This window comes from Trachypithecus francoisi, unplaced genomic scaffold (genome assembly GCF_009764315.1).
Source record: "Trachypithecus francoisi isolate TF-2019V2 unplaced genomic scaffold, Tfra_2.0 Lachesis_group3, whole genome shotgun sequence".
Taxonomy (NCBI): Eukaryota; Metazoa; Chordata; class Mammalia; order Primates; family Cercopithecidae; genus Trachypithecus; species Trachypithecus francoisi.
In genome coordinates, this window is record NW_022681468.1 from 54,014,649 (window position 1) to 54,037,460 (window position 22,812).

At 40.4% G+C, this 22,812-nt stretch overlaps 1 long non-coding RNA gene across 1 annotated transcript in view; it reads right to left on the bottom strand.

The window, feature by feature from the left end:
• LOC117069653 overlaps positions 1-21,823 on the bottom strand; it is a 35,724-nt gene extending 13,901 nt beyond the window's left edge. The window contains exon 1 of the long non-coding RNA XR_004431622.1: positions 21,756-21,823. This is a non-coding gene — a long non-coding RNA (uncharacterized LOC117069653). The remainder of the gene's footprint in view (positions 1-21,755) is intronic.
• Between the last annotated feature and the right edge of the window lie 989 nt (positions 21,824-22,812).

Here is a 22,812-nt window from a genome sequence, read left to right on the forward strand (position 1 = left end):
CAAAGGCTGAAGGGCAGTACACAGTGTACACAGTAAGTGCTAAGAAAGGCTCTTGGCCAGAAGAGGTCGAGGCTGCTGTAAGCCATGGTCTCAAATCTGCACTCCAGCCTGGGTGGCACAGCAAGACACTGCCTTGAAAAGAAAGAGATAGAGAAGGAAGGGAGGGAGGGAGGGAGGGAAGGAAGGAAGGGAGGGAGGGAGGGAGGAAGGAAGGAAGGAAGGAAGGGCTCTAGGGACTGGGAAACGTGGTACCACCATGCCTGGCTAATTTTGGTATTAGTAGTAGAGACGGAGTTTCACCATATTGGCCAGGCTGGTCTCGAACTCCCGACCTCAGGTGATCTGCCTGCCTCAGCCTCCCAAAGTGGATTACAGGTGTGAGTCAGACTTATCCTGGAAAAAAGTTTTAAGACAAAACACTAGAGATGATCAGGCTTCCTTACCAGAGAGAGAAACCTTATGTGTTTTATTACACTGGGGAACAACCAGAGGTTTTTGACTCTGAACCTTTTAAAGGCCAGTCCCTGTTGCAATGGAGAGTGTTGGTTTTGCTTTTCCACTTAAAAACTGTATTTAAAAACAGAAATACTCATTTTCATATTTTTTTCCAGCAGTTGGGGCTAGAAAGTATGTTGTCATTAGAAACATTGTCAAAATTTTGTTTTATGGTCTATAAAGGTATGCACCTAGTTATGTAATATCAATATATCCCAAATTAATGAAAATGTGTTCATTTACATATGTACAGATACCTTTGCATTTTGATCCATAGAACATAGGTGCATGTTCTTAGTCTATCTCAAAGCTCCATATGTTTACATATTATTTCTGTAGGTTATTTTCAGAAGTGAGTTTTACTTCCATGGTAAGAGTGAGCATTTTGCCAAGAACACATGCACACTCAGAATCACACCATTTGGATTCACACATAGACACACCTAGTCCCATGCACAAAATCCTACACCACCTAGAACACAGTTGATTCCAGGAACCTTAGAATATGGCCATAATTATTTATCTTGAAAATCTATTTCCACCATCCCAAGCTCAGTACTCATTCATAACAGGAAGTTGGATTCAGGATGCTTTCCCACCTGAAAGCCAAAATAGTGCCACATTTCTGATCATCTAGATTATTCATCAAGTGAGGGATTCCACAGTACATATTATTTTCTGTGATGCCTGAATGTGCCTGTAATTACAGAAAAGGCTATGAGCATCAGACCATGCTGTATCCTGTTTGCACAGGTCTTTTGTTCACTTATGACATCACAAAACCCAATGAGAAATAGTGGCCAAAGTAATGGCCCAAAATAAAGCAGACAGGACACTTGTGGAAAAGGCCCAGGATTTTTGTGCCAGATTTTCCAGTCCATTTGGTTGCAAATTGCAAACTCTTATTTGAGAAGAAACAATGTTTATGGTAGGAAAAAGCTCTCTTCCATACAGTTTGTAACTGATGCACTCATCTATGAATGCCATCTTGAAATCTTAGTTGGTGATGGACTCTCACCTTATACTAATATAGCCCACCAAGAAATTCTATAAGTCATCTTTGATGTACATGGGAGAATTGTCATATCTTAATACAATTGGAAAAGAAGAAAGCAATAAAAAAATTCTGCCTCAGATAATGAAGGAGACCCTACCTGGAAAAGAGTTTTGATGGTCAACTCCAGTGAGTTGGTTGCAAATATTGTCTTTTACTTGGACCTCAGAGACATCTAGAAAAATGTAGAGTAATGGTCAGTACATTGGTGCTATTAAAGAATCCTTCAGGGATCCTTGGTTGATGTGGACATTGGGTAGAGGGTATAGAGGAGGTGGGTTAAAAAGCATAGGCCAAGCTGCTACTGGGCCATCCTCCTTGGTGAAGAAGGAAGGAAAGGAAAAGATCAGGAAAGAAATGACAGAACCTTGTTTTTCTAGCTAAGGCAACTTAGTCAATGTGAAATAGTCAATGTACACATAGGTTAATACAAAAATTCATTGTTTGATTCCATGGTAGTGTCTCTTGACTCCCCTGGTCATTTTGAAGCCCTGGAAAATGAACTTTTTCAATAATATAAAGTCTCTAACTTTCCTACAAAAAAAGAGTGAGCATTTTGGCTTACATATATATTATAAATAATTGTTAATTTTTAATATTTACTTCATGGTAAAATGTCTTAGACATAAGCAAGCAATTAAATACCAAACTTGTGGCTTGGCACAGTGGCTCACGCCTGTAATCCCAGCACTTTGGGAGGACGAGGTGGGCAGATCACGAGGTCAGGAGATCAAGACCATCCTGGCTATCACGAAGTCAGGAGATTGAGACCATCCTGACTAACATGGTGAAACCTTGTCTCTACTAAAAATACAAAAAATTAGCCGGGCATGGTGGCAGGCACCCGTACTCCCAGCTGCTTGGGAGGCTGAGGCGGGAGAATGGCGTGAACCCAGGAGGCAGAGCTTGCAGTGAGCTAAGATGGCGCTACTACTGCACTCCAGCCTGGGAGACAGAGCAAGACTCCATCTCAAAAAAAAAAAAAAAAAAAAAAGGACTCAGGCCAGTGGTATTAACTAGTTTCTAAAATTTGATTTTTATTTGTAACAAGTCATTTACTTAAGGCCCAATTAACATAAATGGAATCATCATAGTTTATGTTTAAGGAATACACAGAGATTGCTGCTGTTCTATTTATTTCACATAAAGAATAGCCATATTTTACTCTGGAACTTCCTGGAAGCTCTTCAGTGGTCTTTGAGCTAATAAAATTTATCTTTCATCACTAAAAGACCATTATTCCTATGTCATAATGAGAATAATCATTTAAGTACCTGGCATAATTGAGACTGCACCACTGCACTCCAGCCTAGGGGACAGAGCAAGACCCTGTCTCCAAAAAAAAAAAAAAAAAGTAAATACTTGGCATGCTTGACATAATAAATGCCTAAAAGACACCTTACTTTATAAATCTATTTTTTCTTGCTATAATGGGGATACTGTAAATCCTGCATTTGCATTAATGGTATTTCTTAAAACAATAGATGTAAGTGTAAACTGAATCAATCTGCAAACTATTGTAGGCATCTGTATTCTGTTTTAGGTACTGTAAACTTTGTTGGAGTCTTTAGTCGGTAGATTATATTGTAAATATATTTGTATATGTTAAAACATTTTAAAATATGTTATGTTTAATAGAATAAACATCTTTATTGGAGTGATAGCTATGAAGGTATAAACTTCACATTTGGATAAAACTCTACTGTTTACAAAGTTTAAATAATAGATCAAAATATTAGGGTTAATATAAACAGAAAGTTTAATTAGGACTCCATCTTTTAGGCAATAAACAGATAATCATTGTGTTAGTCTGTTCTCACATTGCTATAAAGAACTACCTGAGACAGGGTAATTTATGAAGGAAAGATGTTTAATTGACTCACAGTTCCACAAGCTGTACAGGAAGCATGGGTGGATGCCTCAGGAAACTTACAATCATGGTGGAAGGTGAAGGGGAAGAGGCATGTTGAACAGCAAAGGGAAAATCCGCTCCCATAATCCAATCACCTCCCACTAGGCCCTTCCCCTGACATGTGGGGATTACAATTTGCTATGAGGTTTGGGTGGGCACACAGAGCCAAACCATATCATTTCACCCCGGCCCCTCCCAAATCTCATATGCTTCTCACATTTCAAAACCAACAATGCCTTCCCAACAGTCCCTCAAAGTCTTTTTTCATTCCAGCATTAACTCAAAAGTCCAAGTCCAAAGTCTCATCTGAGACCCTTCCACCTATGAGTCTGTAAATCAAAAACAAGTTAGTTACTTCCAAGATATAATAGGGGTACAGGCTTGGCTAAATGTTCCCATTCCAAAAGGGAGAAATTGACCAAAACAAAGGGGCTACAAACCCCAAGCAAGTCTGAAACCCAGCAGAGTAGTCACTAAATCTTAACATTACAAAATAATCTCCTTTGACTCCATGTCTCACATCCAGGGGATGCTGATGCAAGGAGTGAGCTCCCAAGGAATCTCGCTTTGTCACCCAGGCTGGAGTGCAGTGGTGCAGTCCTGGCTCCTGAGTATCTGACAATGCAGATACGTGACACTATGCCCAGATAAATCTTTTGTGATTTTTTTTTTTTTTAGTAGAGACAGGATTTCACCATGTTGCCCAAGCTGGTCTTGAACTCTTGACCTCAAGTGATCTGCCTGCCTTGGCCTCCCAAAGTGCTGCGATTACAGGCGTGAGCCACCACACCCAGCCCTCCCATGTATTTCTAATTCATGACCTACATACAGCTTCTGATTAGCTTGGGGTATTTTTTTTTTTTTTTTTTTTTTTTTGAGACGGAGTCTCACTCTGTCGCCGGGGCTGGAGTGCAGTGGCCGGATCTCAGCTCACTGCAAGCTCCGCCTCCCAGGTTCACGCCATTCTCCTGCCTCAGCCTCCCGAGTAGCTGGGACTACAGGCGCCCGCCTCCTCGCCCGGCTAGTTTTTTGTATTTTTTAGTAGAGACAGGGTTTCACAGTGTTAGCCAGGATGGTCTCAATCTCCTACCTCGTGATCCGCCCGTCTCGGCCTCCCAAAGTGCTGGGATTACAGGCTTGAGCCACCGCGCCCAGCCGGGGTATTCTTAATAGATTAACTATAATTCATGTAGTTTGGCTAAAAGCAGACATTTAGTGTTATAGTTAGTAGAATTTCCCTTAACTTTTGAAATATAAGAAATGAATTGTTGAACTTTGCCAGACTACCATTTGGAACCACAATATTAGCTCATTGATGGTAAATAGGCATCGGGTGACTTTCTGCAGCTAAACAAAGCAATCATGATTTGCCTTTATATGCCAGCATATTTGTACAGGTATTGCTGGGTGGGTGAGAATGGCTGAAAAGAAAATTGTTAGTTCAACTGAAGGAAGGAAGTGCCCAGAAAGAAAAAGAAGATAAAATATTAACATTTAGGTACTTAATGGCTAGGAATTAACTTATGAATCACAAAAGTTTTAGGAATTGTTGTGTAATGTCAGTATTTAAATTATGGTAAAATGAATAAATATGCTTCATTTATATTGTGTTTATATTAAAATGCTTATATTTTGTGTATAATAAAATAAGAGCATTTTAATCTAAAATTATAATGTTTGAAGTATGATTGCTATTCTTTCATTAGTGCTTTATTTCCTCTTTGCATATTATCTAAAATACTACATTTTGTTATATTACTAATATCAAGGCCTAATGTATTCTGTTTCTAGATGCACACTTTTCAAGTTGATTACAGACTTGATAGGGAATTACATTTATTTAATAGAAGTTTCTTTTGTACAATCTTAGCTAAAATTCTGAGAAACAAGAAAAAGCTGTAAGGAACCAGTTCATCTGCTGTAAAAGTACACTGAAACATTTTAAAGTGCAAAAAAACAAAATACAGTTTAAGAAGTATGTCTGAAAAGTTAATGTTAAATAAATTAGATTTACCAGGTTATACTCTGTGTATGCCCTAAAAAAAAGTTCTGCAATACAACACACAGAAAACATACACATACTCACACAACAGACACATAATACATAAAACACCCACAGTGCACACACGCAAAACACAAATGGCAACCCCTATTAGCATACTTAGGTCTCTGAGTGAGAAGTCCTACAATAGAGACCTACTGAACTTTGTTTAATCATGTGCTTCTCCAATTGATCTCAGAATCCTTCCCCCATCATCGCAGGTAACCCTGATTCCTGATGATTTTGTGTTCCTTGGAACATACTTTATGAATGATGGCTCTATGAGATTTTTCCAAGGAAAACCATTACATAGGATAAGTATAAGATGCCCTCAACATTTATAGGTAAAAAACAGATACTACCATTAAAATAACTCATATATCAGAAACAAAACAACACTTCCAAATTATGTAAAGAACATTGAGGATTCTTGCAGGGACTGAAAATCTTTATTTCCTTCTGGAGTCCAGGTTCTTTCTTTTGGTGTTATGTACAGATAAAGCCGGGTCTGTCTGCAGGTAATCACTGTGCTGCTGTTCTCTGTTCACGTTGGTAGAGAGATATGGTTGGGAAGTAAAAGGTGGTAATCTTCCTGCAAAATGAGTCATTAACCCAAGGGTGAAAGCTGTGTCTCCCCTACAAGTTCTATCAGCATCCTTTGACTTGACAGCACAACTGGGAGCCTTATCCTTTCTGCATTCCTGACACAGAGAACCAAAGGCCACTCCTCAACTTGTACCCCTCTCTCTGTTTATTCCATAAAGAATTAAAAAGGAATACATTTCCACACTTTAAGACTGTATGGTGGGGCATTTGGAGGGTGCTTACTCTGACAATTAAAAGGATTTTATCTTCATAAGGAAACTGACATTTGCTGTCAGGATGCCAGACCACAATTCTATAGAAGCTTTTCTCTTTTTTTATGATTGATATGGTTTGGCTCTGTGTCTCCACCCAAATCTCATGTCAGATTGTAATCCCCATATGTCAGGGGATGCTCCTGGTGGGAGGTAATTGGATCATGGGGGTGGATTTCCTCTTTGCTGTTTTTGTGATAGTGAGTTCTCATGACATCTGATGGTTTAAAAGTGTGTGACACTTCCCCCTTCGCTCTCTCTGTCTCTCCTGCTCTGTCATGGTAAGATGTACATAAGTAAAGAGGAGCTGAATGTTAATAGCCAAGGCAATGGGGAAAATGTCTCCAGGGGATTTCAGAGACCTTCAAGGCAGCCCTTCCCATTGCAGGCCTGAAAGCTTAGGAGGGAAAAATGGTTTAATGGACCAGGCCCAGGACCCTCCTGCTCTATGCAGCCTTGGGACATGGCACCCTGTTTCCTTGCTGCTCCAGCTCCAGCCGTGGCTGAAAGGGGCCAAGGTACAACTCATGCTGTTGCTTCAGAGAGTGCAAGCCCCAAGTTTTGGCAGCTTCCACACGGTATTGGGCCTGCAGGTGTGCAGAAGGCAAGAGTTTGGTAGCATCTACCTAAATTTCAGAGGATGTATGAAAACACCATGCAGAAGTCTGCTGCAGGGAAAGAGCCCTCATGGAGAACCTCTACTAGGGCAGTGTGGAGGAGAAATGTGGGGTTGGAGCCCCACACAGAATCCCCACTAGGGCACTCCTTAGTGGTGCTGTGAGAAGAAGGCCACCATCCTCCAGACCCCAAATGGTAGATTACTGACAGCTTGCACTATGCACCTGGAAAAGCTGCAGGCACTCAATGCCAGGCCATAAAAGCAGCCGCAGGGGTTATACTCCAGAGCCACAGAAGTGGATCCCTGAAGGATTCTTTAATAGCACCAATGTACTGACCATTACTCTACATTTTTCTAGATGTCTCTGAGGTCCAAGTAAAAGACAATATTTGCAACCAACTCACTGGAGTTGACCATCAAAACTCTTTTCCAGGTAGGGTCTCCTTCATTATCTGAGGCAGAATTTTTTTATTGCTTTCTTCTTTTCCAATTGTACATTTTTGCATCAAGCTTGAATTTCTTGCCAGAAAATGGGTCTTTCTTTTCTTTCTTTCTTTCTTTCTTTTTTTTTTTTTGAGATGGAGTTTCACTCTTGTTGCTCAGGCTGGAATGCAATGGTGCGATCTCAGCTCACTGCAACCTCTGCCTCCTGGATTCATGCAATTCTCCTCCTGATACAAATTTTCTATATTAGTCCGTTCTCACATTGCTATAAAGAACTACCTGAGACTGGGTAATTTATGAAGAAAAGAGGTTTAATTGACTCACAGTTCCACATGCTAGACAGGAAGCATAGTTGGGAGGCCTCAGGAAACTTACATCATGGTGGAAGACGGATAGTATTTGAGGCCATAGTGCTTAATGGGCACTCCTGGCAAGTGAACACAGATAGAGAAGGAAGAGGAGGTCTGAGGCCTCAGGATTGAGTTCTGAGGCACCTCCTGCTATTAGAGGCTGGGGAGAGATGAAGAGGTTCTGCAAAAAAGACTTAGAAGATTCTAAGGAGGAGAACCAAGAGAGAAATGTCCCAGCAGCCAAGAAGAAAATGTTTCAAGAAAGGAATGGGAAAATATTACACAGCCATTAAAAATAATGTATTTGATACAGCATAGTGACTATTATTAATAATAATGCATTGCATAACTGAAAGTTGCTCAGAGAGCAGATTTCAAGTGTTTTCACCACACAAAAATAATAAGTGTGTGAGGTGATAGAAATGTTAATTTGATTTATTCAATAATATAGATCTAAAACATGTTATATACTATATATAATACAATTTTTGTTTGCAGTTCAAAAAGTAATAATACATTTGAATCTTAATATTACAAAAATAGGATGATATAATCTCCAGTGGAAAAAAATATAGGACTCCAAACTGTATGCAGCAAAATCTTAATTTTGTTTAAAGAAACATATGTAGGCATAGCAAAGAAAAACCTGAAGAAGTATAGGAAAGTAAATAGTTATTTCTGAATTTTTACTTTAGGATGGCATTTGTTTTCTACTTTTATAGCCATTTCTAAGCTCTTTACTATGGCTTATTTCCCAATAAATATGTATATAAAAATTTAAAAAATCATAATAGCAAAGACTTTTAGATTCAATGTTTTAAAAGCAAAAATATGTAACACTTGCAAAGTCTTTTAAGCAAGACAGTAGGAGCTGTTGAAACGTCACGTAGTTAAGGTTTTTTGGTTGTCATAATTTTGCTGTCTTCCCCTCCTAAAAAGGAAGCAGAGAAGTATTAAAAATTTATTTTTTTTTTTTCCACTTGTGTTATAATGATCTCTCTTCGGAAAGAAGCAGCATAATGTAATTTTTTTCATTTAAATAATTATTTTTAAAGAAATGTAAAAGCTGGGTTTCCATTTCATTGTTAAGGATCAAGGAGACTGGGTCCTGGTCTCCTCATGTGTTCAATGAGATTGACGGATGCTCCATGGTTCATGGTGTGGTTGTGAGACTCTCAGACTACATTAAATTAGAGATAGTGCAGTTGTGAGAGTGAAGAGAGGCCTCAGGGATGACTCTTCCCCCAGCATCCTCCAGATTCTGAGTTTGTTGCCAGCAGCCAACACTGGGAGGGAAAGAAGGCTTAAACCAGTTGGCTTGCTTTGAATGCCCATAATTGGCCACACTATCTCTGCAGATGGTCCCTGAGGGCACAGCTCCTGCTTGGCAGAAGAGTCAGTGGTTTTCTACCAGGCCCCAGAAGTGTAGGTTTAATTTCTGAAGCTGGTAGTAAGATGGGAACCATGTGGCCCTGTGATTAGCCTGCAAGAGCCAGCAGTCGACCTGAGCTCCGCCCACCCTGAGGCCCTGCCCGGGCATGTGTTGGAAGTTCCTTCAAACAGATTCAAATAACAACATTTTATGTCTCAAGATACCAAAAGCATATGAGAGCAGTCTGGACTCAGCAGGCTGCACATTTCTCCAAATAAATAATTTATCACTGATTCTTTTAGCAATAAAACAGGGGAGGGAGAGAAGTTCAATAATAGAAGTAACAGGTGCAATTACAAAAGTTCCAATCATACTCCTTTGTTATGAAGTTAATTCCTCAAGAAAACAAGCATACAACTCAAGAACAACAAACAGAGCTAATTTCTACTCTAGGAATTCAGAATAAAGTTAGATTCCTGTCCCATAGACTAGAAACTGGTTGTTTTCCACCCAAGAGCAAGGTAATAAGCAGAAAGAGAAAACTCTTTTCATTCTCTTAAATAGTAGGTACGCTCAGGAGACATTCTTACTACCAGGGAAAAGAGAATGGGATTTGGAATCTGTAATGTGATCAGCCACTTGCATACCTGGATGAGTTTGTTAGCCATTCTGAGACCGCAGTTGCTTCCTATTTTAGTAAAGATGGGGCTAATCATATCCACTCTCAAGGTGGAGTTGGGAGGATGAAACGCTGAAAGCACAGCTGGCTTTTTTGGCTAACATTTATTGTGGGCCTACTTTGTTTCAGCAGAGCCAGGCTTTGGGTGACCCCATTGTCCATATGCCTTCCAAAACCCCATGTTACCTCTCCCAGCACTGTTCAATAAACATCAGGCTCTCTCCTCCCCACTCTGCATTTTGTGCAGCCACAATCTCCAACTTCAATTTGTGCATCTTCAATTCTGTAAAAGTAGTGACAATCTACTGCTGCTTCCCTTATGATACCTTTCCACAGTAATCTTCCTCCCTCTCTCTCTCAGTCAACTCTTGCCATCCCCCTACCTAATGGCATTTTCCAGCTCTCGGGAATTATGAATCAATCTGCAATTTCTTTTCCTAGAATCCTTCCCCCAAGAGTCCTGATCACATGTGAAACAAGTTTAGCCATTGTGCAAATTAGTTCTGTGGCCAACTTCCTAATGCAAAGTCTTGCAGAAGCCAAGGGTGGGACTGGGAAAATGAAGTCAGTGTGACAGTCCCATGGTGAGTGGGAGGGTTGGAAGGCTGTGTGATCCAAAGGGAAAAAAAACACTAGACCAGGAGTCTCAGCCTTTCTCCCCGATCTACCCCTGAGTCCTATGGCCACCATAACACATTTAATATCTATGGGCTTCCGATCCCTCACCTGTGAGATCAGGAGGTTGGGATTAAATCAGACATGGTAAATAGGTGGTACTGGTGCCATCATCCACTCACTTACCTCCTCCCACTCCACACACACACACATCCATGGCACATATCATTAACCAATCAGTACACTATTTCCTGCAGAACCCAGACTAGCCCCAGCACTCCACGCAATCACTACCAAACAACCAGAGTTGGCACAGGATACAAGGTTTCTCTGTACCATCCTTGAACTGTAACCTAAAAATCCTCTTTAATATTTGAAAATCCTCTCCTTCTATGACATGGATTTCTTCAGCATACAGGTTTGCAGACTAATGAGCATCACCATAAAGTAGGGCAGTGTAACTTCCTGGAAATCAACAACATGTACCGTCTCATGCCTCTTTACACTGCAGCTCTGGGCAGAGTGTGGAATGGCCAGGCTAGCCTGCCATGCGGGGAACCCAGTCCTGAGTATAACCCACAGCTCCTTGGCCATGCAATGGGAGATGGTCCTTTAATGCCTGGCACTGATTTTTTTATTGGAATTTCCAAAGAGCATATCCCATGAGCCTCATTTCACCATGGATAATCAGACTAATTCCTTAGTTCCACAGTGCCAAGTCTTTCCTTACTGGCTAGCTTCAGTGTCTGCTTTGGCCTCCTGCCCTGCTTGTGAAGCTCTGGCCCTCTCCACTGTAGATTCCACAGCCTGTGACCTTGACTCAACTCTGTATCTGGCTCCAGCCACCCCGGGCTGACTTGCTGCCCCTTTCCCCTGCCAGCCAGGGCCCAGTAACCCCAGAATCGCTTGCCCTCTGTTACCCCATCTGCCCCTGGCCACCCACCTCCAATGCTGAATCTCCCCAGATGTGTCTGATGTCTCAGCACTTTCCCTACAAGCAGCGAGTGGCACTCAGCATCGGATACACCTCTGGCCCTGAAGGGACTGGGACTATGGAGCAGTGGGATCCTTGCTACCCCACAGCCTTCAATAGCTTCAGTAGCTCCCTTTTCTTATCTGAATTTCTCTGCCTGGTTTCTAAGGTCCTTCGTGATCTAACCTACCTTTCCCACTTCCCATCACCCCTCCACACTAGCCACCTTGCTCTTCCGGGTGCAGCATCAGCCCCCAAGCCCACTCCCACCTGAGGCCTCTGGACATCATTTTCCTCTTGCCGGGAATTTCCTCTCCTCTTTCTCAAGGTCCCCACCCTACCAATTCTTCACAATCCAGCTTACGTCCTATCTCCTCCATGAAGCTTCTCCTGATTATGCCAGACTTTGGTTTTTACCTAATATTTAACTCTCCCACCAGGTAATTTAGTACTTAATTATATGTTACTTCACAGGATTTTACAGAGCAGAAGTTCTTTAAGGACAAGAACCTGCCACATGGCCTGAGTGTCTCTCCTTGGTGACATTACAACAAATTAACAAGCAAAACAAACATTATTGAGCTCCTCTCCTATGACAAAAGTGCAAACACTTGCTAATTCGTTTTCTGAACCACTGAGTAAGTATGCTGGGATGCATCAAATTCTTGCCCATTTATGTCCAATCTGGATCATAACAGATCCTTCTCTCCCTGAATTGAAGAAAAACTTAGATTATGCTGGAGTCCAAGAAAGTATTTGCCTATTAGGCTTTAGCAGTGATTTTCAAACTTTTAACACCAAGAATTATCTGGGGTATTTTCTAGAAGAGCAGATTTCTCAGCTGCATGGACAAAGTTCCTGATTTCATGGGATAGGGCCTGAAGTGTGCATTTTAATAAGTGGTGTAGGTAATTTTAAAGTAGATAGTTCATCAATACTACTCTGAAGATAAAATGGAGCTGTGGGAACTTCGTTTTCCAGAGACAATCTGCAATGGGTGGGGCAAAGACAGAGAAGCGGCCACCACCCGCAGAAAGGTCTATCCAGATTTTCCTCAGCCTCTTCCTTGGTTATACTCCAACTCTGATTACCAAATCTTTGAGACCCTCAGCCAACAGGCCATTTGACCTTGAAGAGTCATTTTTTATCTGCAGGGATCTCCTGGCCACAGGCCTCCACTCAGCCTGCCCTCACTGAAGGAGACAAACACACCAGTGCTCTCTTAACCAGCTGCAGTGTTGGGCTTACAGGTTATTTTAACTCTACTATGAATCAGAACAGAATTATGAATAATTTACATGAGACTTGTCACATCTTGTTTCAGTCTTTCTTTGGCTCATAGTTTTCCTTGTTTGGCCTTTCAAATACTTATATGTCTGTTTATTTTCAAGTCTGGAAGACTACATAGGTAGCATTACACAGAATCTGGCTTCTCATGGCTGACATCTCAGGAAGCTCTCAAATTTACAATCCCACATGTCAAAAGTAAGGAAACAAAGAAAGCTTCCAAAAAGGCAGGGCAGAGCTGGGTAGAGCATCTCAGCTGGCACCCAGGCTGAGTAATTCTTCTCTGTGTCTTAGCATGCCGTATACAGAGGCCTGAGGCCAAATGGATTTCCACAATAACTTTTGCAGCCTTATTAACACCCATCCTGTTTGCACATGGCAATTTTGTAGGGTAGACAACTGTTAATAAGAAAGAAATAAAGTATTTTTTTAGAAAAATACTCCTGCCCCAAAGCAGATGTTAAACAACCAGGCTCCCAAAAGAATATTGTATAAATGATCCTCTAAGCATGAGTTAGAATCTCTATTTCAAACGAGAGAAATATTCTCTGGAGATTTCCCCTAACTGAGGCAGTGAATGCTCCCATGAGCTTCCTGGGCACAAGAGATGCCCCAGAACACCACTGGTGCTTCTTCAAAAAAGTAGAGTTCAAGTGCTCTGTAGAGTAATAAAACTTACCAAGTTCTCTTCTCCCTCCAATGCTAGATTCTACCCAGGGTTCACAATAAGTCTGTGTAATGTGTTTATTGAAAGACTGGTTTTCACTTTCTTCCAGGTGCACAGGATTTCTGAGCCAGGAGCCATTGAAGAGTGGGAAGAGCATCTGGAAAGACTGGGAGTAAGGACGCCCCATCTGATGGAAAAAAGGAAGTGCATGCCAACCCATTTTTGCACCTGGGTCTTTTATTTGCCTTTACACTGGACTCCTGCAAGCCCTAAGCAGGACATTGCATCAAGCTGATGGGCTTGTGTTGAGTTCTCTTTCAACTCACCCCAAGCCTTAGGAGAGTCATATTTCTGACAACCAAATTCATTAAGCCTTCCTAAGCCTCTTTTAAATGATGATTCTGCCTTTGAAACAACAGCCACAGACATTAAAGTCCAAGTAGTCATTAACCTTTATCACCATTCACTAGGAGGTCAGAGGAGAAGAACACTATGTAGGAATGGACAGCCTTGTGGGTATCATGGATGCATGGTCCCATCTAGAACCCTGGGGCACAGATATCATGAGCAGAAGAGGCAGCAGGGCCAGAGGTGGATGCGAATCCTGCCTCTACCACTTCTAACCAGTATACCCTGGGCAATGTACTTGACTGCTTTGTTCTTCAGTCTCCTCCTCTGTGAGGTTGAGATAATGATAGCAACTAATTTAGGAGATTATTGTGTGAATTAAATGATATTATCTATGTCATAATAGCTATGCAATAAGTGCCTTATAGATGTTGATTTTTGACTCTGTTTTCTAGAGAAGACAGATGTAGAATTTAGTCTTCATGATAGGTGGCTTCTGAAGATGTCAAAAGGGACAATACCTCAGAGGCTGGCAGCCCCCTGACATGGTGAAATAGGCAGCCATGTGGTCAGGCCGGGACACAAGATTCACACACTCCCTCTGCCCTCTCAGTAATGCTCAGGTTGTCTACAGGAAATATCCTATAGTCCTATGTATCTTATTCCCCACCTTGGACAAAGTGAGGAGAAAGACATAAAAGGATTTCTCAGCTCTTGCTCAGTTTTCATCTCATGAAAGAATAAGACTTGCATCAGATTTCATGAGTGTACCGTCAAGTTCTTACCCGGCAGAACTAATCTTCTAGGGGAACAATAGGTCATGTTAATTAAGTGCTCATTCTCCTAAGTATATTTTTTATTATCTCATTTTTTTTTTCTCATAGCAACCCTCTAAAGAGGGTCTATTATCATCCCTATCTTACAGAGGAAACTGAGCCCAGAATGGTAACCTGCCCAAGGTCATCATTTAGCCAGAACTTAAACCCATTGGGTCAAACTCCAGCACCCACTCTACAAAGCTATGTCTCACCTCAACCAGCCCGCTCTCCTTCTGACTCACTTCGGTATTTCATTTTTTAATTGACATTTGCTAAGAAGGTCAAATGGATGATGAAGGATGTTGTTAAGCACTCATTTTAGCAAAGTTGTATCTAGCACTTAATAATGTGACCAATCGCTCTACTAAGACTAGGAGATGAAGGGAGGGGAGGACATGCAGTCCATGTGCCTAATGAACATTCCATCTCCTTGATTGGTGGGGGAGAGAGAGAAAGAGAGAGGCCACGTGAAATAAAAATAACAATGTAAGAAAGGGAGAGAGGAAGAGAGAGGAAGCAGATACCTGGGAGAGTACAGAGGAGTGATGAGGTGATTCAACTCCACAAGGAAGGTCAGTGTGTCTTCTTTGCGTTTATGGTAAATGGAAGAAACTGAAGCTTAGAGATCTTAAATAGCAAGTCACGGTTTGCTTAGCAAGTCAGTGGGGGGAGGTAGGAGTCTAGTGTCTGACTCTGAGGCCCACACCCTCTTCACTGCACATATGTCTCCCTGAGCCTGAGAGGGTAGTTTACGACCATGTCCTTAAGGGCCTGAATGTTGCTCTAAGGAACTTGGGCTTTATTCTCTAATGAATATAAGTACCCACAATAATCCTCTGCTCTAAAGTTAACAGTATCACCTAGGGATTGCGGGGCAGAAGGCAAATCCCACTGGTTTCCTTCTATGCGCACATATATCCCCTCCAGGGGTGTCCAGTGAGTCAATCAACCACTTTTTTCACTTTTATGCAAACACAGCAGCTGGATTAGCTGCACCTGCAGCCTCTACTGTGTCACAAATGATAAAAGGATCAAAGTCTAGAACATGACTTCAGACTATAATTTAAGATAATTAAGATTTTTAACCTAAATTACATTTTAACGTTTCATAACAGAGCTGTCAAGATCCTATCTATCAAAACTCTATCAAGCAAACAAAAGAGGATAATTATATTTTCAGACATATGCAGTCATCACTCTGCTTAAGTTCTCATAAAAAAGACTTCTGTCTTCTTTCACATTCTCATTTTCAATTGCTCTTCCTCTTTCCACCCACCCTTGGATTCTGAGACTATACATTCTTAAACAAGAGGAAAATATAACAAAGGAGTTTATAACTCAGGCCGTGAAAGTGTTTCTCAGAAGCAGCAGTTCTAATTAGAACTGCATCTAAAGGAAATATCTCCTCGTTGGTAGGGACATCTTGCCTCACTAAATAGACTCTGATTGGGGATGGGGAAAAGGCAGCATATTAAACTCTTCAAATCAAAGAGAACAATGAAATGCCAAAAAGCATCCTCCTAGAAGCTGAATTTGCTTTCGTCTTGTCCCACTAAGATATGGAGACTGTTGCAAAATCTTTGAGATGCCATGGGAAGAATACTAACCATTTTGAGTATTGTTGGATGCCTGCTCATCATCCACTTCACCTCTCCCCTGACCATTAGCAATCAGCCATGTCAATGGGGTAAAAATGACCCTATGCCCTACTGCAGTGGCCTAAGGCACTCAATGTAATCTTATCCTCGTTAGGACTGTGATGGATTCAGGAATGCACAAGGAACACAGGCTGCAGCCAATCCATGCATGGCATCCCCCAGTTCCCATGACTGCTCAAGACAGGGGCACAGGATCTCACTTGGCCCCATGGCCAACAATAAAGCCCACAAGTTTTGTTGGACAGTATAGACGGGAGAAATGCTCTTCTTTTGGACCTGTGTGTGAAGACATTGGACCCAAAACTGTTGCAAGCATTTTGCTATCAATAAGGGAAGCCTGAGGACAAAGCCTATACACGGAGGAGGATGAAGCCAGGACTGTTACAGAGCAACAGAGCAGGAATCCTGATTAAACTGTACGTGAACACTGACACAGCCAGTTTGAGTTCAGTTCTGCTTTGTTTGCAACCAAGAGCATCCTAACTGATCCACCAACTCTAATAGTTGAGTACAGTGTTCTTAGCTTTGTTGGGATCGTAGCCCTTTGAAAATCTGATATAGACCAGGATCCCTCTTCCCGGAAAAACATGTACAAAACGTTACATAGAATCTAGGGGTGACAGGGGCATGGACTCCAGATTGAGTCTCCAGCAGACTAATTAGGCACTTAAGCTTAGAGGTAGGATAGACCTGGGTTCAAATCCTAGCTCAGCCACTACCAACTTCTTGTCACTTTATGTAACACTACTAAACCTCATTTTATTATGCTACCAAATAAGAATAATAATACCTACTTCACAGGGGTAGAAAATGTAAACAAAATCATGTATGTCTAGAGATTAGCACAGTACCCCTCTCACAGTCATAACCTGCAGCCTATGGCATCAAGCAATTAAGAATAGTCCTTAAAGGACTCCAGAAAGAAAGTCCGTAAGATAGACATCCATGTCAAGTATTAGAATATGCACAGAACTGAAGCCACCGCTGATGTGAATATGTAAAGCAGTCGACCAGGAATTAGTCCTAGATTTGGGGAAAACCTGTCATGAGGACAGGAATTTGGGCAAGACACAGCTTCTTAATCTGAAAAGTGTCTAGCTAGTTCTCAAGACTATAATGGGGTCAAATGAGAGAAAAAGGATTTGATCCACCTGCGGCAGAATAGGGAGGGTTTTGTTAACTGTTAACTTTTTAAAAGGCAGAGTAAAGGAGAATAAAAAAGACTTATGGTTGCACATCTGCAGACTTTCAGAATCATAAGACCAAAACCCAGTAATTTCCCATCCCAGCCCAGCAGAAATGACTCACTGGACTGTCCTTCATAGGCCAAAATCCCAAAGTTTCTTTTAAAAAGGTGAAATTTTGGACACCATAGGCAATGGCCACCCCTGCCCAATATCCCTGCCTGCTGTTCAACTCATGTCCTGCCCGCCCACCTCCAGCACCTGCAAGTCCTACTCCACCCAGAGGGTGTCCTGGCTGCTCATATTTCAACGAAATCATAAGGGTCTTCGAGTATTTCCCCTTGATTTATGACTTGGAAATGTCAGCAAGAATGGAAAATCCAGGACATGGCCAGGAAGAACACAGTCCAGGGACATTTTAGAGCTAATACAGTCCATCTGCTTGGTCCTTCACTACGGTTCTCTATTTCTACCTTCTACTACCTTATTTTTCTTTCTGCATCAAAACATTCCTTTTTTTTTTCCACTCCATTTTTTCTAAGTAGGCCAGTCACAAGTAAGCACCTCTTTGAAGGCTAATGCAATCCCATCACTGCATTCTCTACACTTAACTTAGTATGAGGATGCCAAAGTAAGTCCCAATGAAACAGCACAGTGAACTGACCCCTCCCTACCACTAAGTGGACAGCAAGATTGGACTGGAAGTGTGTCCCATCCCAACCTATTATCCCAGTTAAATTTGTTTGTTTCTTCCTATGAATCTTCTCCTTCAAAACACTCTCAGCATTCTGGAGGGAAGAGATCATAAATAAACAAGAAAAGGTAAAGAACTGTTCTGACTTCCCACATCACAGCCAGTGATGACTCAGCAACCAAGTTCTGCTCCCTTCTAGAAACAACCTAGACAAAGAAAGCAAAAGAAAAGGAATGCTGACAGAGACCCACAAAGGCCGCTGTGATTTGGTAAAGCACCAAGCCTGCCAGCACATCCTATGGAAAGGGAGGGCAGACACAACCACAGTTGGCAGGGAGAACAGCCAAGCCGCAGCACAGCTAATGACGGTCACCACTCTGGAGAAATGCTTCAAAGGGCAGCTGCAGAGGTGGCAGCCAGCTCACTGAGGAAAACGTAAGTCACAGGAGAGGAGAGGGGAGGTGGAGATGCTCTCAGGGAGTGGCTGTGTTCTGTGTTATTTGCTGCACATGCTAAACCAAGACTTCACCCAGAAAGCAAAAGTTCCAGGAATCATGGGCAAGCATTTGAAGAAATGGGGCTCAAAGTTCTCAAGTGATGTTAAAATATTTGCCTTGATAGACCCCCTCATGGCTTTAGAATATGATAATTTTAGACACAATCCCCAGAGATTTTTTTAAATTGCTGAGCACCTAATATGTATCTTTTTTTGAAAAGTAGGATAATAGTTCTGCAAGGCTGACATTCTCACTTTTTACAATAGAAAGTTGAAGCTGAGAGACTCCATGCTGCAGCTCAGAGCCACTAACTTTTCCTCCAGATAGCAAGGATCTAGGAAATAACTGAGCCACAAATAATTACTGGTATGCTCGGCGCTGAGAACTATTTCATGGTCAAGACCTCAAGCTGGAAAATCCCCTTTCCTGACCTCACTTCCTTCACTTCTTACCCCACAGCCCTCTCATTCCTGTCGATCTGTCCTCACCTTCACTGAGTCTCCATTTTCTAGATTCTTCTCTTGTCTCCTCATTCATCAGAGTCTTTCTGGCTTCTTTTGCCCCTTACCCAACCTGGAATCCATTAGAAATGATTTAAATAGGGCTTTTGCAGGAATCTTAGAATTGCTCACTCCCAAATTGCCTCCTATGGCTGGATTGTCAATCAATGAATCTGGCAAACCCATACTTATCTTCCCTCTATCCATAGCTGCCAAGTAGTGTGGGAAAAATCACCAAAGCACATAGATTGTATCTCACAAGTCTATTTTCTCTAAATCCTGGCTGGGCCCTCACTTCTTCTTGACAATCCTTTCTGCTAACTTTTCCTGTTGCCCTACGGCACTTCTAACAGCATTAGTCTCCTCAGACACATAACTATCTGAGTGCCTTACCTGCAAAGACAACTCATCTCTTGTCATTTCTAAGAAGAATAAATCATTTCTTGGGCCTCTCTCAAGTTTTTTACTCAAAATTTTCTGTTTTTCATCACAGTTTTACCTTTCCTTCTATTGAAAAGAAAGACATATTCCTCTTCCTTTTTATAAAGTTATACTATACCTGGACTCCTCATCCTTTAGCTACTCACCTTCTCTAGGTCCTTGCTCCATTCATTTTGTCCTCGCTCACTTGGGATTTGTCTCTCAGTGGCTGCTAGCTCTGTCCTCTCTGTTGTAACCAATAGCAAGAAATATTGAACTTTCTTGAAACCATGTGTAAGCTATTTCTTGGAGGGGCACTTAAACCAACTGAGAACACAGAAATCCCACAAGGAAAAAAAAAAAACTGCTGATAATGAACTCTTTTTAAAAATAAAGTATTACAATACACACACACACACACACACACACACACAAAGAATAAAGGACCAAGAGGGAATGGAATGCCAGCAGATGTAATTAATACATGAGAGAATTATCATTCCAAGTACTGGGAGAGAAGAGAACTGAAACAGACTAAAAAATATGTATGTTTAAAATTATTAAAACTTTGCTAAAATTATAATAAAACACACACAAAGAATAAAGGACCAAGAGGGAATGGAATGCCAGCAGATGTAATTAATACATGAGAGAATTATCATTCCAAGTACTGGGAGAGAAGAGAACTGAAACAGACTAAAAAATATGTATGTTTAAAATTATTAAAACTTTGCTAAAATTATAATAAAAGTATGAAAAAGGACAGATTTTTTAAAAAGCAAAATTTATTGAAATGAAAAATATAGTGCTTAAAATTAGAAGCTCAAGGTCAGGCACAGTGGCTCACACCTGTAACTCCAGCACTTTGGGAGGCTGAGGAGGGTGTATTACTTGAGGCCATGAGTTCAAGACCAGCCTGGCCAACATGGCAAAATCCCATCTCTACTAAAAATACAAAAGTTAGCTGGGCGTAATGGTGCATACCTGCAATCCCAGCTACTTGGGAGGCTGAGGCATAAGAATCACTTGAACCCAGGAGGCTGAAGTTCCAGTGAGCTGAGATCATGCTACTGCACTAGTCTAGCCTGGGTGACAGAGTGAGAGCTTGTCTCAAACATAGTAATAATAATAAAATAAAATTAGAAGCTCAAAGTATGTGGCAGATTAAACAGAGTTGAGAATATTAGATAAATGGGAACTAGATCTAAAGAAATTATACAGAATACAGCAGAGAATAATAAAAAGATGGGAAATATGAAAGTAGTTAAGAGATATAAAGGCTACGGTATGAAAATCTCCAAAAAGAGAAAAAAGAGAGAATGAGGGTGAGGTAATATTTGAAAAGACAGTGATTAAGATTTTTCCAGAACTGAATGTGGAATTCCTCAGAATGAAAAAGTACCCAAATGCTGAAGAGGCTAAATGAAAATGAATCTACTACTAGACACGTTGTGGTAAAATTGCAGAATAGCTAAAACAACAGAAAATCTCCCAAGCAAACAAAGAGAAGAAACAAATTGCCAACAAAAAAAAATTACAGCTGGATCCCCAGTAGACTTCCCATTAGCAACAGAATATCCCACAGGAAAATCAAATGATATTTTCATACTATTGTTTGAAAAAAACTGTCAACCCAGAATACAACACCTAAGTCAATAAAACTCCAAGAGAGAGGACACTAAAGATGTTTATGGAAAAAGGCAAGGAAAATTTACCATTCAGAGACTGTCACTGAAATACCTACTAAAAATACACTTCATTAAGGAAATTTAGTCCAGAACAAAGAAGTAAAAAGCACAATGCAATGATGAACACAAATATCAGTAAATATTATGATAAATAGAAACAGAATTGACTGTAAACAAAGCATAAAAATAATTCAGACAACTAATGAGGAAGTTATAACTAGATAGACGACAATAGAAGTCACTAATAACATGGAAATGGAAGAGGAGCTGAGTTTAAAAAGTGGAAATTCTCAGATGAATGGATAAAGAAAATGTGAAATAATCCACAAATTACATGTATATATAGATTCCATATATACAATGGCATATCTAAATTATTCCACATAAATTCCATATAGATGTATATATAGCACCATTATATACATATATGTATATATAATATCTCATTTTAGATATATATACACACACACATATATACAAATATTAAAAAAGAAGGAAATTTTGCCATTTGCAACAATATGGATAAACCTGAAGGAGGTTATTCTAAGTGAAATAAGCCAGACACAGAAAGAAAAATACTCACGACCTCACGTATGACCTCACTTATACGTGGAATCTTTAAAAAGTTGAACTCATAGAAGCAGACAGTAGATGGTGATTTCTAGGAGCTGGCTGGGCAGGGAATGGGAAGATGGTAAAATAAAGGGTACAAACTTTAAATTATCTGATGGATAAGTTCTGGGAATCTAATGTACAGCATGGTGATTATAGTTAATAATAGTACTGTATGGTATACTTAACATTTGCTAAGAGAAAAGATTTTTTGTGTTCTCAGCACACAAAAAAGTAACTCTGAGGTGACAAATTATGTTAATTCACTTGAATCTGGTGATGGTTTCACAATGTATATGTATGTCAAATCATTGCATTGTACACTTTAAACATATGCAATTTTTATTTATCAAGTGTAACTCAATAAAGCTGAACAGACAAGTGGAAGTCCTCACATTGCTTTAAACATTAACTTTAAACTTAGTCAAGTATTAATGACAAGAATTTAAAGATTATCACTAATAGAAATAAAAAGTATAACTCCCAAACTAGAAAAAGAAGAAGAGGAAAAACAAAACTCAAATGGACCAAAGGAGCAAAAAGAAAGGAGAATGATGCAAAAACAGAAAATTAGATGGAAGAAATAGATCCAAATATACTAGTAATAACTGTAAGAAAATTGAAACCACTGGCTATAGTTTCAGACTGGAATTTTTGAAATTCCAACTGTATGATATTTACAAGGTACAGATGAAAAAATATATGCCAGGCAAATAGTAAGTACAAGAAAGCTAGGAGAGCCTTATTACATCAGACAAAATGGAATTTAAAACAGAGTTCTTAGTATTAAACACACCAAATGAGAAAGCTAGGAGAGTCTTATTATACTCAGACAAAATGGAATTTATGACAGTTATTAGTATTAAACACACAAAATGAGAAGGGAATTGTTTTTCAGGAAGATAGAATGACCTTGATCGTTGTGCTAAACAATATGGTCTCAAAATATATAAAGCAAAAGCTGCAAGGTTATAAGGGGAAAAAATGAAAAAATCACAGAGGTAGATTTTAACACATCTTTGTCAGAA